Source organism: Tenrec ecaudatus (assembly GCF_050624435.1).
Source record: "Tenrec ecaudatus isolate mTenEca1 chromosome 6 unlocalized genomic scaffold, mTenEca1.hap1 SUPER_6_unloc_2, whole genome shotgun sequence".
Classification (NCBI taxonomy): Eukaryota; Metazoa; Chordata; class Mammalia; order Afrosoricida; family Tenrecidae; genus Tenrec; species Tenrec ecaudatus.
This window is the reverse complement of record NW_027457606.1, coordinates 1626244-1642500: the sequence shown is the minus strand read 5'-3', so window position 1 is coordinate 1642500 and position 16257 is coordinate 1626244. Positions and strand designations below refer to the sequence as shown.

The 16257-nt window shown below is 46.1% G+C and overlaps 1 pseudogene; it reads right to left on the bottom strand.

Moving 5' to 3' along the window:
• Nucleotides 1-13912: 13912 nt before the first annotated feature.
• Nucleotides 13913-15983, bottom strand: LOC142435897 (cyclin-C pseudogene; annotated as a pseudogene).
• Nucleotides 15984-16257: the final 274 nt, after the last annotated feature.

Genomic DNA, 16257 nt, shown 5'->3' with positions numbered 1-16257 from the left:
TGGAAAACACCTCCTTAAAACATTCCTTATCCCTGGAGTCCCCCTGCTGGTCACAGTGTGGAACAGGACTGCCCTCCCATAGACTTGCCCTGTGAGGCTGTGAGAGCAAACCGCAGGAGTGGTGGTTCTTGCCCATCCAAATCACGCCAGGAGCCCGTCCCTGAGAGTCCCTGTTCCCCAACACTGATCACATTCCCTCCGGGGGTGTCCTTGATTCATGTGCAGGCGCATTAGGTTAGGTGTCCTTCATTTATGTGCAGGCTCTTGTCCAGTGGCTGGGAGGGCCAGGCCTCCGTGGATGGGGAGGGAGCTGGCTGCCTCTGGCCTTTACTTCGGGGTCTTCGGTCCCTGCAGAGTGGACACATGCCTGCTGTGCGGGTATGGGATGTGTCGGAGCGCAGCCAGGTGGTGGAGCTTCAGGAGCATAAGTATGGCGTGGCATGTGTGGCCTTCTCACCCAGCGCCAAGTACATTGTCTCAGTGGGCTACCAGCATGACATGATCGTCAATGTCTGGGCCTGGAAGGTGAGTGGGCTGCTGGCCTCAGGACAGGCGGGGCCGGGAGGGGAGCCAAAAAATTGCTGACCGGTGGCCTTAACTTCTGCCTGCTGGCCTCAGTCCCTTTCTAGAGAACTCTGAGCAGAAAGGAGCAACTGGGTATCTAGGATGCTGAAGAAGGGGCAGAAGGAGAGGTCAAGTTCACAGCTTCAGTGTGTAAGTTTCTTTTCCCTCAGCTCCTAGAAGCAGAGCCTTGATTTCCCTTGACTTTCTCTCCAGAAAAACATTGTAGTGGCTTCCAACAAGGTGTCCAGTCGGGTGACAGCAGTATCCTTCTCTGAGGACTGCAGCTACTTTGTCACTGCAGGCAACCGGCACATCAAATTCTGGTACCTCGATGACAGCAAGACCTCAAAGGTGAGGCAGCAAGTAGCCACTAGGGTGGGATCTGCTCAGATCTGTTCCACCTGCGCCCCCTTCTGCATGCTCAAAAGCCCCTTGGAAGTCTCAGCTGGGCCAGGTGCTATGTCAATCTGCAAGGGAAGCCTTCTCCCTCTCTCCCCAGGGCCTGCTTTCCAGGGGATAGCCTGCAGGGTGGGTGGGTGGCACCTGTGGTGGGTCTCCACAGGTGAATGCCACTGTGCCCCTGCTGGGCCGCTCTGGGCTGCTGGGGGAACCTGCGGAACAACCTGTTCACTGAAGTAGCCTGTGTCCGCGGGAAGAAGACTGACAGCACCTTCTGTATCACATCCTCAGGGCAGCTGTGTGAGTTCAGTGACCGGAGACTGTTCGACAAGTGGGTGGAGCTGAGGGTAAGTGAATGCTTTGTCGGCACCCTCCTGTCTGTCACCTCCGGGCTCCGGGACACCTGAGTCTGCATGCACGCTGGGGGAGGCCCCAGGCGGAGGAAGGTGTTTGGAAACCTCACTGCTCGCTCATGCTCTCTGTCTCTGCCTCTTCCTCTGCTTTCCTCTTCTGCTCAGCACACAGACAGCATCACAGTAAGTGTGCTGGCCCTGTCCACTGCCTCTGCTGCCTTTCTCTTGGCCGGCCTTTTCTGGGTGTGTCTTTGCCCAAACCTCAGGTGCCTTATAAGGCTTGCTGACTCCTTCCCCCTAATTGCACGGGGCTGTGAGCCCTCTGGCCAGCTGCTGTTAGAGGGAGGGGCATTGAGGGGCTCCAGCCAGGGCAGCTGGCCTGCCTTGCGCTTGTCCTTGCCTCTTGGCTCATGGCTGTTGAGGTGTCGGGTGAAGGAGTGGGCAGACGCCCTTGTTGACTGGGGCTTCTGTGCTCACAGACCACAGTGGCCCACTGCATCTCGGTGAGCCAGGACTACATCTTCTGTGGCTGTGCTGACGGCACCGTACACCTTTTCAACCCCTCCAACCTGTACTTCCTCAGCACGCTGCCCCGGCCCCATGCCCTGGGGACAGACATTGCCAGCATCACAGAGGCCAGGTGAGCGGTGTTGGTAGGCCCCTGAGTCCTGTCAGAGCCGCACTCTGTGCCAGGCCATCCCTGGCATGCTGCAAGGAGAGGAGGGCACACATAGACCTCTGGGAAGACCCTTGCAGTCAAGCACAGGTGGGTCTTTTAGCATTTGTTGCTCACTGTGGGCAACCGTGGTAATCTGAGTCTGCAGTGTGGTAATGCATTGTCCTGTAAAGACCACAGCTAGGACAGACGGGCAGTTCCTTAGGGTTTCTGAGAGAGACTGGAAACCTGACAGAGTAGGCCTTTCTCCCTCAGGGTGGTACTGGGTAGCAGCTGCGGTAGGAGGGTCTTATTGTAGCCTCGGGCCTTGGGTTGGGTGATTGCAGGAAGTGAAGTTTTGCTCTGGTTTCAGTGCTGTCAGGAAGCGGGGCAGTTCTGCAGTTGGGTATATTAATTTCTCTTTCAGGCCAGGAGGGGGCTAAATCTGCAATTGGCAGGAAATGATATATGACCATGATTGTGGTTTGCACAGTGCCCTTCCTTGTCCTCTGATGTGAGTCTAGAAGGGCCTGGCATCTGCTTGGCTGCATCACGGCCACACACTGTCCCCGCCTGACGTTGGGGGCTATGAAATAGCTTGTGTTCTTTTGGAGAGCCCCATGGCAAGGAATGCCAGGCCAGCCGCTGCGTTCTTTCTCCAGTGACTGCTGGCCAACCTGCTGCTCCTCCCTTTAGTGCACCATTTCATTAGCTAGCGCTCACCAGTTTGCCCTGTCTGCCCAGGACACCCCGCTCCCCTCTTTCCTCAGTTGCCTTTTCGCTGGAGTGGCCAATGCGAAGTATCGGGACACCATCGCCTTGACCTTTGATCCTGCAAATCAGTGGCTGTCTTGTGTGTACAATGACCATAGTACTTATGTCTGGGATGTGAAGGACCCCAAGAAAGTGGGCAAGGTGTATTCAGCTCTGTATCATTCCTCCTGCGTCTGGAGTGTAGAGGTACGTGGGCCAGGTCTGCTGAGACTGACCGTGTTTCCTGGGCTACCATTAGGAGCTGGGGTTCCTCAAGTGTGGAATTTGTTTCCTCCAGCACCCTTGCTCCCCCAGCAGTGCCCCTGGGTCCCTTCGTATCTGTTAATTGGCTCTGAGGATGCGAGGGGATATTAGTGCTGACTCATCTCAGACGTTTTTCAGTATACCCCTGTGCAGTCTTAGCTTGGCCTCTTTGGACATGTTCCTGAACTTGACCAAACCTTAGTTTCTGCAATTATGAAATGACATACCTGATGCATTTGATTTTTACGAAAAGGAGACAATGTAAGTGGGAGATTTAGAATGCCTAGTACTTACTAGGTGCTTGGTTAATGTATATTCCTTTACTTGTTAAAGACAAGAGCTAATCATTATGACTTGCTTGCTATGGGATAAGCCTGGGGCTAAGTCTTGACCAGCCTTTTCTCTACTCTCATTCCGTCCCATCTCTGTGGGCAGGCAAGGTCTGACCCGGGTCCCTCTGGTCCTTGTGCTCCTCCAGGTGTACCTTGAGGTGAAGGACAGTCAACAGGCCTGCCTGCCCCTGAGCTCCTTTATCACCTGCTCTTCTGACAGCACCATCCGCCTGTGGAATACAGAGAGCTTTGGCGTGCATGGCTCCACCCTGCACCAAAACATCCTCAGCCACGTGAGCCTGGTGCCCCCACACCACAGTCTCAGGATCTGGGTCTCCAGACCAGACTGTTCCAGATGTTGTTTGGCCAAACTCTGACAAGGATGTCCTCTTGGCCCGCATTTCTCTCCCTGACAGGTGTCCTGTGTCAGGCCTTCCTCACCCACCTCTTCTCCTGACCTGTTTCACTAGTACCTCATTAAGATCATCTATATGGATGGGAACATGCTGGCCCTGCTGGACACCGAGCTGCCTGGGGGAGACAAAGCCGATGGGTCCCTGATGGACCCCCATGTGGGCATCCGCTCTATGTGCATCAGCCCCAACGGGCAGCATCTAGCATCAGAGGACCCTATGGGCACGCTCAGGTAAGGCCATTTGTGGAATGCAACCCGTTGCCTCCAGGGGACAGGATGGGGGAACTTTAGGCCCCCAAGGAGAGAGGTTCAGGAGGGTTTAGCTGAAAAGGGTTGGGGACAAAATTTATTACCTTCAAGGGAAAGATACTAACTTGACAATGAAGAAACGGCAAAACCCACTCTTAGCCAAGTCATTAAGGTTAACTTCCCGTGGCAGCAGCATGAATCTGGTGAGAGGGTACACTGAGAGGCTTCAAAATGTTCCCAGAAAATCTTATGACTCTTAAGAACTCCCAATAAAATGTTGAACAACAACAACCAACGTTGATGGAAAGTTTCTTTTAGTTCTGTTTTTCCATGCAGCCTCCTCCTAGCATTGTGTCTGGTATTCTTGACCCAAATGTATAAGGAACTTAGGATAGTCATGAGGAAAAATCAGGCAAACTTCATTTGAGGTACACCTGCCAGAGTAACATATCATACTCTCCCAGGTGTCAAGGTAGGAAGGACAAGCAAAGACTGAAAGCCGTTCTAGACTGGGACAGATGACACCCATGTGCCGTGGGGGCTCCAAGGATCCTGGAGCAGAAGGACATTCATGGGATAAACAAACTCATTGGCATTGGGTTGATTCCAACTCAGAGCAACCCCCGCTGGTGACATTTAAATAAAGTCTAATAATGTTGTACCAGTGTGACCTCCGTGGTCCTTATCACTGTGTACTGTAGTACATAAAACATTAATACGAAGGGAGACCAGGTGAGAGAGTTGAATGCGACATATCTGGACTCATTTTTCTAAGTCTAAAGGTTCAACCCAAAAGGTAAAGTAAAACAGCTCTTGATGGAGAGGAAAAGGTGGAAGGGGGTGGGTGATGATTCTTTCCCCCGCTGCCTGGCACTGAACGGCCTCTCCTTTCTTCTCATTTTGCAGGGTCCATGAATTGCAGTCCCTGAGTGAAATGCTGAAGGAGGAGGCCCATGAGTCAGAGATTCTGTGCCTGGAGTACTCGAAGCCAGACACAGGTACCTGGCCCTGGCCTAGAATGGCCTTGAGTGAGCCCCTCCAGTCTGGCCAGAGCCACTGATACTTGTCCTTCCTCTTGACTATGGGGCTGATCGTTCTTTTGGCTACCAAAAGAGTTATTGATCCTTCTTGATGTCTCTGAAGGCTTTGGGGAGGACTGCATCTCAACTCTGCCCGACTCCATGGCTCATGTGGCTTAAGGATGTGGGGCTCAGTTTCTCTGGGTGCTCTTTGCTGGGCACTCATCAGCTGACGGAGTTCATCCCATCCCAGGTCTGAAGCTGCTGGCCTCAGCGAGCCGGGACCGGCTGATCCATGTGCTAGACGCAGGGCGGGAGTATAGCCTGCAGCAGACGCTGGACGAGCACTCCTCCTCCATCACCGCTGTCAAGTTCGCAGGTGTGGGCAGAGCACTTAGACACACTCTGCCACCTACTACCCCTGCCACCTGCCTGCCACGCCCAACACTCCATAGATTCTGAAAGGGTGTGTGTATGTGTGTGTGTGTGTGTGTGTGTAAAAAAGTCATGAAGACAGAAGTCCTCCAGAGATTCTGCCAGTATGTGTGTGTGTTTGTAAAAAGGACACCAAGTACGAAGCTCTCAAGAGATTCTGCAAGGATTTATGTGTGTGTGTGTGTGTGTGTGTGTGTGTGTGTGCGGGTGTAATAAGGTCATGAAGTAAGAAGCCCTCCAGAGATTCTGCAAGGGTGTGTGTGTGTGTGTGTGTGTGTGTGTGTGTGTGTGTGTGTGTAAAAAGGACAGGAAGTCAGAAGCCCTCCAGAGATTCTGCAAGGGTGTGTGTGTGTGTGTGTGTGTGTGTGAATGTGTGTGTGAGTGTAAAAAGGACACGAAATCAGAAGACCTCCAGAGATTCTACAAGTGTGTGTGTGTGTGTGTGTGTAATAAGGACACGAAGTCAGAAGCCCTCCAGAGATTCTACAAGTGTATGTGTGTGTGTGTTTAAAAAAGGACACGAAGTCAGAAGGACTGCAGAGATTTTGTAAGAGAATGAGTTTTTCGTTGTGTGTGTGTGTGTGTGTGTGTGTGTAATAAGGACACGAAATCAGAAGCCCTCTAGAGATTCTTCAAGGGTGTGTGTATGTGTGTGTGTTTGTGTAAAAAGGACACAAAGTCAGAAGCCCTTCAGAGATTCTGCAAGGGTGTATGTGTGTGTGTGTGTGTGTGTGTGTGTGTGTGTATAAAGGACACAAAGTCAGAAGCCCTTCAGAGATTCTGCAAGAGTGTGTGTGTGTGTGTGTGTTTGTGTGAAAACGACACGAAGTCATAAAACGTCTGGAGATTCTGCAAGGGTGTGTGTGTGTGTGTGTGTGTGTATGTGTGTGTGTGTCAAAAGGACAGGATGTCAAAAGCCCTCTAGAGATTCTGCAAGGGTGAGTGTGTTGTGTTAAAAGGACACGAAGTCAGAAGCCCTCGAGGTTTTCTGAAAAGGTATGAGTGTGAGAGTGAGGGAGTGTGTGTGTGTGTAATAAGGACACGAAATCGGAAGCAATCCAGAGATTCTACAAGTGAATGTGTGTTTGTGCCTGTGTGTGTGTGTGTGTGTTTTTAAAAAAGGACACGAAGTCAGAAGGACTACAGAGATTTTGTAAGAGAATGAGTTTGGGTTGTGAGTGTGTGTGTGTGTGTGTAATAAGGACACGAAATCAGAAGCCCTCTAGAGATTCTTCAAGGGTGTGTGTATGTGTGTGTGTTTGAGTAAAAAGGACACAAAGTCAGAAGCCCTTCAGAGATTCTGCAAGGATGTATGTGTGTTTGTGTGTGTGTGTGTGTGTGTGTGTGTAAAAAGGACACAAAGTCAGAAGCCCTCCAAGGATTCTGCAAGGGTGTATGTGTGTGTGTGTGTGCGTGTGTGTGTGTGTGTGTGTGTGTGTGTAAAAATCACACGAAGTCAGAAGCCCACTATTGATTCTGCAAGGGTATGTACGTGTGCGTTGTGTTTGTAATAAGTACACCAAGTTAGAAGCCCTCCAGAGATTCTGCAAGTGTGTGTGTGTGTGTGTGTGTGTGTGTGAAAACGACACGAATCATAAAACGTCTAGAGATTCTGCAAGGGTGTGTGTGTGTGTGTGTATGTGTGTGTGTGTCAAAAGGACAGTATGTCAGAAGCCCTCTAGAGATTCTGCAAGGGTGAGTGTGTTGTGTTAAAAGGACACGAAGTCAGAAGCCCTCTAGGTTTTCTGGAAAGGTATGAGTGCGAGAGTGAGGGAGTGTGTGTGTGTGTGTGTGTGTGTGTGTGTATGTGTGTGTGTAATAAGGACACGAAATCAGAAGCCCTCCAGAGATTCTACAAGTGTATGTGTGTTTGTGTGTGTGTTTAAAAAAGGACACGAAGTCAGAAGGACTGCAGAGATTTTGTAAGAGAATGAGTTTGGGGTGTGAGTGTGTGTGTGTGTGTGTGTGTGTGTGTGTGTGTAATAAGGACACGAAATCAGAAGCCCTCTAGAGATTCTTCAAGGGTGTGTGTATGTGTGTGTTTGTGTAAAAAGGACACAAAGTCAGAAGCCCTTCAGAGATTTTGCAAGGGTGTATGTGTGTGTGTGTGTGTGTGTGTGTGTGTGTGTGTGTGTAAAAATCACACGAAGTCAGAAGCCCACTATTGATTCTGCAAGGGTGTGTGCGTGTGTGTTGTGTTTGTAATAAGAACACCAAGTTAGAAGCCCTCCAGAGATTCTGCAAGAGTGTGTGTGTGTGTGTGTGTGTGTGTCAAAAGAACAGGATGTCAGAAGCCTTCTAGAGATTCTGCAAGAGTGTGTGTGTATGTATGTGTGTGTGTGTGTGTGTGTGTCAAAAGAACAGGATGTCAGAAGCCTTCTAGAGATTCTGCAAGAGTGAGTGTGTTGTGTTAAAAGGACACGAAGTCAGAAGCCCTCTAGGTTTTCTGGAAAGGTATGAGTGTGAGAGTGAGGGAGTGTGTGTGTGTGTGTGTGTGTGTATGTGTGTGTGTAATAAGGACACGAAATCAGAAGCCCTCTAGAGATTCTACAAGTGCATGTGTGTGTGTGTGTATAAAAAGGACATGAAGTCAGAATCCTTGTAGAAATTCTGCAAGGGTGTATGTTTGTGTGTCTGTGTGTCTGTGTGTGTGTGTGTAAAAAAGGACACCATGTCAGAAGCACTCTAGAGATCCTGCAAGGGTGTGTGTGTGTGTGTGTGTGTGTGTGTGTGTGTAAAAAGGACACGAAGTCAGAAGCACTCCAGAGATTCTGCAAAGGTGCTTGTTGTGTGTATGTGTGTGTAAAAAGTTATGAAGTCAGAAGGCCTCCAGCGATTCTTAAAGGGTGTGTGTTTGTGTGTGTGTGTGTGTGTGTGTGTGTGTGCGTGCGTGTGTTTGTGTAAAAAGGACACAAAGTCAGAAGCCCTCTAGAGATTCTGCAATGGTGAGTCTGTTTTTTTAAAAGGACATGAAGTTAGAAGTCATCCAGAGATTCGGCAAGGGTGTGTTTGTGTGTGTGTGTGTGTGTGTGTGTTTAAAAAGGAAAAAAGTCAGAAGCCATCCAGAAATTCGGCAAGGATGCATCTATGTGTGTATGTGTGTAAAAAGGACAGGAAGTCAGAAGCCCTCTAGGAATTCTACAAAGGTATGAGTATCAGTGTGAGGACCAGGTGGTGCTTCAATCTCTTGTGTGTACTTTTGCTATGAGTCAGGAGCTCACTCAATGGTATCTAACAAGTTATTGTGAGATGACATAAGAGGACTTCGTGGAGGCCCTTCCAAGAGAGGGTTGGAAGATAGCATAGTAAGAGGCCTGGTCAGGAATGTGCTCATTGTGCTCATTGTTTCCATGCCCTTCTCCCAGAAGCCAATGCTCTAGGGAGGAAAGGCAGGCCCAGAGACAGGGAAGGGCTAGGGAAGAGGGAGCGATAGGAGAGCAATAGAAAAGACAGGTTACTCTCCCTCATTCCCAGTATAGCTCCTCAAAACTCAGGTAAAGCCTCTGATTCTGAGGCTGAGGCTTATAATAGGAGCAGACTGAACATTTAATCCCTCAAGCTGCCTGGAAAGTGTGGGAGCTGATTAAGATGGCAAGAGATGAAGAAGGAAGGAATCTACTGGTTACAGATGTGAAAGCACCTGTTAGTGAAGCCTTCTCAGTTTCTTATTGCCTTATCAATGTCATCAGTCCACTAAATGTACTCACTTTCCAAACGCCTATTAACCAATTGTACATACCTTGAGTTCTTTCTAGGAGGCAATGTTAATATTCTCATTTCCGAGTTGAGGCCACAGAAGTTTGGACAATTTCTGGATGTTGTTGTTGCTGGCAGGTGCTCATCAAGTTGGTTCCAACTCATAGCAACCCCCGTGCATACCGGAAGGGAGCATGGCCCCGTCCTGTGTCCCCTTCTCTGGAGGGCACTTGCCTCAAATCTTTAAATTAAAAGCTTCATGTTTTGTCAAATGAAATCATTTCTTCAGTCAATCTCAGAAATCTTTATGTAAAAACGTTGGAAACGCCTTTCACTCAATGTCTAGGGAGGCTGAGTAAGGTGGGAGGGGCTCCAGGACAGATGGTGGGAATCACTCCTGCAGGTGGGTGGTAGGATGGCGAGGCCAGTCTGACTTGCCTCCCTGGTGACTGACCTCAACCAGCAATGGGCAGCTGGACACATGGCATGAAGTGATCTCTGGTCTTCGTGGCGGTGGATGCCAGTAGACCGTCAGGTATGGGAGACCCATGAGAAAATAGGTTACTTTTCTCTTTCTCTCCAAGTTTCTCTGTGATCTCTCTATGCTGCCTGAGCCCGCATGCATACTGACAAAGGCAGACATGTGCACACACATGGCAAAGTAAATAGAGACGCCCACATTCACAGACGTATCCATCCACGTGCAAATAGGCACATATTTGCACATGCATGCCAAAGCAGACACAGACATCCATGAATGCACATGTATTCGTGCAAGCTGATTTTCATGGGGAAAAAAAGATCAGCTCTATCACTATCAAGTCCACTCCAACTGAAAGCAACTGTAGAGCACAGAGGAGAACTGCCCCATTGGGTTTCCAAAGCTGTCATCTTGTCAGACACAGTCAGCCACCACTTTCTCCTGCAGAGCAGCTGGGGTTTTCCAACTGCCGGCCTTTCACTTAGCAGCCGAGCACTTGCTGGTTTTCATAGGAGTCTGGAAATCAGATTCATTGCCTGCTAGTCACACCTCCTCTGTGAGTTAGCACAGCCTGGTAAGCTTGGAAGGATAAAAATCTTCCTTCCAGAGGTAGTTGAGTGGTTTTCCCCTGAGGAAATGGTTCAGAAGATTTCCTTCAAGAAATCAGAACACTCTTGAAGAGAAATTTCCTGCCAAAACATTTATTTGCTTGACAACGAGACAAATGAAGCAGCCCTCTGACTTCCCCCTTGGGTCCTCTTTCTCATCATGACTGCTCTGCTCAGCTACAAGGCTCCAGGTCCTGGGAGCAAGGGTGACCTTCTATTTGGAACCTAACACGGCTCCACTGTGAGTCAGGGAAAGACCTGGAATCTTGAGCATCCTGAAACGGGGCCTGCATAGCAATATCATCTGTCATCAGGCTCATCGTTTCTCTCATTTTTTGTAAGATCATTGAGCCCTTGGAGCCCTGAGAAGTTCTCTCAGCGGAAGCCATCCTCCTCCCATGAATCCAAGAGGGACTGCTTAAAGATTGTTGTCTTCTACTTACAGGAATACCAGCAACCAATTGCCATTGAGTCAACTCGGACTCATATAGAGCCCAAGTGTGTTAGAGAAGTCCGGTCCCTAGAATTTTCCATGGCTGAGGTGAGTTTTTTTCCAGAAGCATATCACCAGGCCCTTCTTGGAAGGCACCTCTGGGTGAACTCAAACCTTTAACCCATAGTTCGCAGCCTAGCTCATGAACAACACCATCCAAGGACGGTACAGTTCCTTGCAAATGGTCACCTGCAGTAGATGAACCAAGGTCAAGTAACTGCCTGAGAAACATCAACCAGAGGAAAGCAGAGTGAACCCCAGGGTTCTTGGGAAGAGGGCCAGAGAGGAAAAAGGAGAAAACAGCTTTCTTGGGACATCAGAAAGGAAAGGACTCCACTTAGTGGATGCCATAGAACAATCCCAAGCCAAGCATGGGTGAGAAACAGACCCCACCCAAACCCAGCGGGCTGGATTCTGTCGCCAAGTGTTGAACACCAGACATGGATATGACAGAGCCGCTAGTCGTCCGTGGAAAGAAACTGTTTGCCCATTGTCTGGTAGTTTTGCAGCATTTGAACAACCAGGCCTCTGCTGCCTCTTCTGGCCTGAAATATAATTGCAGCCATAACCACCCAGCGTTTCAATGGGTAGAACTCCCTGGGGAGGGCTAACTACCCAAATCATTTGGGAGATCATTTTAGAATTGTCCAGGAGATCTTTGGCTGTGTCTATTATATGAACTATGGTGTCTTTTTTTTTTAAAAAGAAACTTTTAATTGTAAGGTGGGTTAAGATTTACAGAGAAAATCAGCTTTGCACATAACAATTTATACTCGTTTTTTTATGTGACATTGATGACAATCTCCTGCAATGTAATATCACTCATGCCATTGAAACTCTGCTTCCTGTTTTCATTCACCCTTCTCCCCTAACCTTGCCTGCCTTTTGAATTTGGCCTTGGGCAAATACTGCCTATTAGCTTTTGAATGGTTGATGGTTCTGAGGAATGTGTGCTCCTCAGTGCTATGATTCATTTTGGTGTAGTTGTTCTTATCAGGTGCCATTGAGCCAGTTGCAACCCACATTGACCCTATGCCAAACAGAAAGAATCACTACCTAGCCCTGAATTATTCTCCTAATTGTTCCCAAGCTTGAGCCCCTTGTTTCAGTCACTGTCAATCCATCTCCTTAAGGGGCTTCCTCTCTTTCACTGTCCCTCTACTTCACCTGGCATGATGTCCTTCTCCAGGGACTAGTCTCTCTTAATAACATGACCAAAGTATGTGAGAGGAAGTCTCACCATCCTTGCCTTTAAGGAGCCCTCTGACCATACTTCTTCTAAGACAGATCTGTTTGTTCCCTTGGCAGTCCATGTTACTTTCAATATTCTTCACCAGCACCACAATTCAAACATATCAATTCTTCTTCAGCCTTCCTTATTCAATGTCTGACTTTCACATACTTATGAGGCAATTTAAATTACTATGGCTTGGGTAAGGTGCACCTTAGTCCTCAAAGTAACATCCTTGCTTTTTAGCACTCTACAGACGTATTGTGTACCAAATGTATCCATACGCAATGCATCATTTGATCTCATGATTGCAGCTTCCAAGAGCATTGATTATATACCTCATCAAGACAAAAATCCGTGACAACTTCAACAAATAACAACAAATAAAAAAACAACAAACTTCTCCATTTATCATGGTACCTATTGATCAAGTTGTGAGGATGTGTGTCTTCTTGACATTGAGTTGTAATCCATACTGAGGGCTGCAACCTTTGATTCTCATAAGGTTCACTTTATAAACCTGTCTATTTTTCAGGGGGTGGAATTCAGTTCCAGACCTGAAGGGTGATGAAGGACCATAGTAGTGGGGATCTCACTAGTCTATCTAACCAATAAACCTCATCTTTTATCATTATTATTACTATTGGTAGTAGTAGTATGACTTTCAGTTTTCTGACACATTACTCCCCACTCTATCTAGGATCATGTACCATGATCCCTTTCAGAGCAGCTGTTTGTGATAGGCAGGCACCTTTTAGTTCTTCTGACCTTAGCATCATAGAGGCTGAGGTACGCATAGTCCATTACTGATTTGGACTAATTGTTGCCAGGCATCTTGATTTTATTCACTGTTATTTGCTCCAGACAGGGTCCAATAGTTTATAGTGCCAGCCTAGCCGATAAACACAAGTAGGATTAATCGAAGGGCAGAGGGATAGATGGTTTCGTGAGCCTCGCCTTGCTTGTTCTGTGCCTCAATTTAAAGGGGTACACTACCTGTGGGATGCCTAGCTTGTGGACTGTGTCGCTGTAAGTTGAGGTCCATTTAATCCCACAGGATTGGTATGTTCATCTCTGGAGCTGGGGACCGACAGTTGGTGACAGTTGGTGACTTGCCTTGCTGTTTGCTGCCTGGGTATATATAGCCCAGCTCTCTCTACAGAAAGGGACTGGCAACTGGCGGCTCTCAAGCCTTAAAGGACTGCTAGTGTCTCACTGTTTTATAATTTCACTGTTAGTTTCTTGTGTTATCTATCTGTATATAATTTAGTGGTTCATTTCTTCTATTGTATATCTAGCTTTTTAATATATTTATATATAATTACTAGCAATATGGTTTTCTCTCTCTAGAGAACCCTGTCCAACACATAGGGTAAGACCAAGAACCGACTTTTAGTTTGCTACTCACTAGCTTTTGAAGACCCCAGTCACTTCCCTGATGGATACAGAACATTGTCTTTGTGAGCTAGTTTGTTCCAATTGATCTTGAGGTCTCTCAGAGCTATGTTCCTGATCCCCCATATTTAGGACACGCTCCCTCAAGGGGTTTTGTTATACCTAAGACATTTTCATAACTATGCCTCCTGGATGCACTATTATATTCATGAACATATTTGTAGTATATGCTAATATGTATATAGAACTATTCTCTGGCAAACCTATATTTATTCATGGGGCTAGTCCCATTCTCCTTCCCACAACTGCTCAGATTTTGTGGTTTTTCTATCTATCTATTTATCTCTCTAGCTATCCTTGTATGTTATTGTTATTATTGGAGTATTTATCTCTGTTGCCTTTAATGCTTGTAGTCTACTGAGAAAGGATAGTGTTTTGATGTTCCAAATGTTTCCTCATTTTCTGGGATACATGACACAAACCAATAGAAGAAGAGAAAAGAAAAAAATTTAACCCAAGTAATAACACCAACAATAAAACCAATTTAGTCTTTTTTTTTTTTTTGGAGAACTTTCTTTTATTCTTGCAGTTTTATACCAGGAATTCAACATTTAATAATCCATTTTCCACAATGAACCCTTAAATTGTACACTGACATCCTTTAACTCCTTAACTTATTTACCACTCTCCTTCAAGTCTGAAGAAAATTATTAATTCATTGAGTTCCACAGACAGCACAGTCCCACTGAGATGACATTGAGCCTGAACTCCTCCACTCATATCAGAATTAAGAACAGCCAGTATCAAACTGGCCCGAAACCTGATTGTGTTCTTGGCTCAGGATATCTATAGTAAATTTGTGAAGTCACACTAAAACAGAAAAATTAAGTAAGGGATGTATGTATTATAAAATTTTTTTCACAGTACAGTAAAAATTAACATTGAAAGTTTACCAAATTTTAACCATATAATCGGTGTTTTAGCCAATTAAAAAATTTTAAATGCTTGATTAACTGTGACTCAATTGCAAATAACTTCATGTAGGATCTTTTTTTTTCTTTTAAAGTTTGCCCAGCCTTTTAAAATGTTTACAGAATTAATATAACTTTTAAAACATCAAAATATGCTTGCTGTACATATTGCACTTTTCTGCTAGAACTGGGCTAGAGTCTTCCCTGGCAAGACACCAAAACTATTGAATAAAATATACTTTTAAATCAATAGGTACTTGATTATTTTCCCTGAAATCATCAACATCATTACCAAAATCTTCCAGGATTTTGTAAGATTTGATTCCTTAAATACAGCTTTAAAATTAAGTTAAAGAGGGAAAAAAGCCCTCAGATGTTTGACTTTTATTGTCCTTGTTCTGGTCCTTCAGTGACCAAAGAGGATTTAAAACAAATTGTGTTCATGTTTCCTGACTTAATAAAAAGCTACAAATCCAAATTTTAAAATTATATTATTCAACTTAAAAATTATACTAATCAAAGAGCTATAAATCTTGATATGTCTATGTCTGTCTATCTGCAGGTTCCTTAGAAACTTTCAAAATTTTTATAATTAAGAGGTTTTAATCAATGATGCAGTAAAATCAAACCAGGTAAGGAAAATTATTTTGCAAAAATAAATCACTTCCCAAAGTGCTTGACAGAAACCAACTATTCATTTTCATTTGTGTTCCATTGAAGACATTACTGAAATCTGTCCAATGGTTTATTTCCAAGTGGTCCACTATGAAAATCTTCGGAATGTTCTAAGACTGGCTGTAGCTAGAGTTCTGACTTCCATTTGGACCCTGCTCTCCTTCACTGTTTGGAGGTGGTTTTGGTTTGGGCATCTTACTAAGAATAGTTGCCATCTCTTTTCTCTCATCAAAATTCTTCCACTGTTCATAGAGTTTTAAAATGACCCTGATTATTTCCAAAATCTTTTCCATGTCCACAGAAAGCTCAGCAAACCATTGTCTGGCATCTTTCTGCTGTACAACACAGGCCACATGTAGGCAAGCTAAAGCTATCATGAAAGGAGGGTACAGTAGGCAAAGCTCCGTTCGATAGGTATCATTCACTATCCTCCATGCCAGGGGAAGCAACATGTCTTCTTGGCCCATGTCCTGCACATACTGGAGCAAAGGTCTATAAGGATGATACACTATCAAGCAACAATCCATTAGTTCTAAAAGATAAAATTCACATTCTAATACATGATTCATCCTATAAGGAAACTCCTTTGGAAAGGCATATGAAAATCTAGTTTTTAATACAGAAGTAGCAGCAGCAATCAACCTTGTATTTGAGACTACTCCAAATTCCTCTACTTTGGATGCCAAAAACACACAAGTAGGAGCCATTAATACGGGATCTATACTTTTCAGAGAATACCTGGCATAGAATCTCTTGAAATAGACTGTAGCAGTGGCAATAACTTGCTGTCTTAATTTAAGATGTTCAACTAATGCCTGAATAACATTTGTAAAAAATATTTGTAGTTTCCAATACTCTTCTTCTGAGAGAAATTTTAAGTCCTTTTGGCGCTCCTTCAGAAGGTCTTGTTTATCCAAAATCCATTGCAAATAGTGGGAGCTCTGCCAAAAGTTCCCTGCCATGGAACACAGCTTGTCCTGATGAAGAAGCACCAGCCGGCTGAGCGACCCGCGGAGCGACCATAGACCCAGCCCGCTCGGTACCCGAGCTCCGTGACTGCAACCAGCTCCACTCCGCTCCGCGGCGGCAACCCCAATTTAGTCTTTTGGTTAAGAATTACTCAGACTTCCCCACTCCTAGGCTAACCCTTGAAAGAAAAAGAATGAGATAAAAGACCATAGGGAGGAAGAAAGGAGAGTGAGAGGCAAGGGAATAAAGAAAGAAGGTGGCAGGGTTGTGTGAACAATTAATGTGGACCTTCTTTGAAGT